This window comes from Helianthus annuus, chromosome 5, assembly GCF_002127325.2.
Source record: "Helianthus annuus cultivar XRQ/B chromosome 5, HanXRQr2.0-SUNRISE, whole genome shotgun sequence".
Taxonomy (NCBI): domain Eukaryota; kingdom Viridiplantae; phylum Streptophyta; class Magnoliopsida; order Asterales; family Asteraceae; genus Helianthus; species Helianthus annuus.
The window spans coordinates 41,515,575-41,517,715 of NC_035437.2; positions in this window are offsets into that span (position 1 = coordinate 41,515,575).

Sequence of the window (2,141 nt, forward strand, 5' to 3'; positions counted from 1 at the left end):
TTCTCTTGAAAACCTGCACCATGTTACAATTCATAACGAAAAATGTGAACTACTTAAGTTGGCCACAAGACGCGAGAAGTCTGTGAAAAGTTTCAGGTATGGTTTTAAACAGTGGCCAGCTTTCTTGAAATTGAATTACATCGACTTCGACTCTACTCTTTTCTTTACGTACGTGAAGTCTTCTCATCGTTTGATGTTGACCAAAGTCGTATCCAAGATCACAAAGAAAAGAGGCCGTTGATAAATGTTGGTTATTATGTTATGTTAGATGGTTAAGTATGAATATTTAGTGTGGTTTTATGGTTTGTTTGTTTTGAAACATTGTCATACTACTTATGGTTTGTTAGACAACTTTTTTGGTCATATGTATTTGTTTTTAATATGCTTATGACGTGGTTATGTGAAATTCATGTTACGTTAGATTTTAACTTAATAAATAATAAATTAATAAATTTAACCTAAACATATTATAGATTATCAAGATATATTTTATGTTTTTATTCGATAACATTTGACTATTATAACTCGTGAATCAAGAATCATTTTGTTTTCGTAATGATATTTTAATTTTAGAAACTTCCATATAATTGTAACAAATTAGAAGGGAATAATTACAATTTATTTGTGTCAATACATATATTTGGAAACATGTATCTTCATTAGTTATATAAGTTTTCAAAAGATTTGTAATAGCATTTAATTATTATATATTACTATATGTCTCATATCTATATATATACATAAATACCTATTATGGAACTCGGTTTTCTGTATGATACCAAAATACTTTGTTTTTATATCAAGTTGTCCGAATCAATTCAACTCAGCTGGTGTTGATTGTCGATTTAATCTACAAGGTAACATTATTCAGTTGTGTATGTTTATTAAACCTATTATTCTTGAAGATCATATTATTTTTAGATTTTTATAATATTGTTGTTCATATAACTGATAACCATGAATGATGTTAAATGTTCTTAAACTAATAAGAATAGATTATCACATGCTTGAAAACGTTTCAGTATGTGTTTTAATTTATGTTTTTTAAGTAATCATATATTAAAACATTGTTAACAAGAATATATTATCACAAATCATTTTTTTTCATAAATGATGTTACAGTAATCAACTTATATTATGAATGGAATAAGAAAATTTAATTATTTTTTAAAATTTTTATCATATATATACTTTTAATTGGTGATTCTACGTTATATTTGTTTGTAGCTTTATAAAATGGCTGAAAGTTCTTCCAGGTATTTTTTTTCTTTTTAATGATAGACTTTCTTGCGCAAAATACCCATTATCAACTTATATTATATTAATATCTTAAGTTTTTCAATCAGTAGTAGAGAACCTTTCTTTTGTAGACACATGAATGGAGCGGACGAAGTTTTACTGGTATTATATAAATTCATAAATTTGTTAAATTTAAATTTTAATCTTATGTTGGTATAAAATTTAAATTTTCCTTATCTTTTATAAATAAGAATTATAATTATAAGTTATTTTGGATTACTTCTTTATTAGGCAATTCCTTCGGACGCTGCATCCAAATTGTGGGGTAATGATAAATCACCAAAAAATGTTATTATACAAACTCAAGATGGTCGAAAATTTAATGTTTCTATAAGTGAAGCGAAAGGAAAAGATTTCTTTTTCCATGGTTGGTCAAATGTTGTTGAACATTTACAACTCAAAAAAGGATGTTTCGTGCTCTTCAATCCTTTTGATAAATCTATATTCAAAGTAACACATTTCATTAACGGTGTGTTTCAAAGCTCTTTCTGGACATCGCAACTATCTACAACATCTCTCTTTGTTGTAAGCTTATTTTTTCAATCATATTAATGATGTTATTAAATTTATGTTTCATGAACTGATTAATAAGCTAACATTTTTTTTTATAATTTTTTAATATTTCTACAGCTCATTCCTGACTCTATACTGGCAAATTACTATGATTATACGTCCGATGATATAATTTCCAATATAGATGTAGGCAACCAAAGCTTTCACGTCAAGATTGAAACGCTGTTTGGTAAAGTTGGTTTCTCCATTGGTTTTGATGTTATTGTTAGTTTGTTTCACTTGGAGGCGGGTTGTTATTTAATATTCACAAGAGGTTTTGGAAATTATTT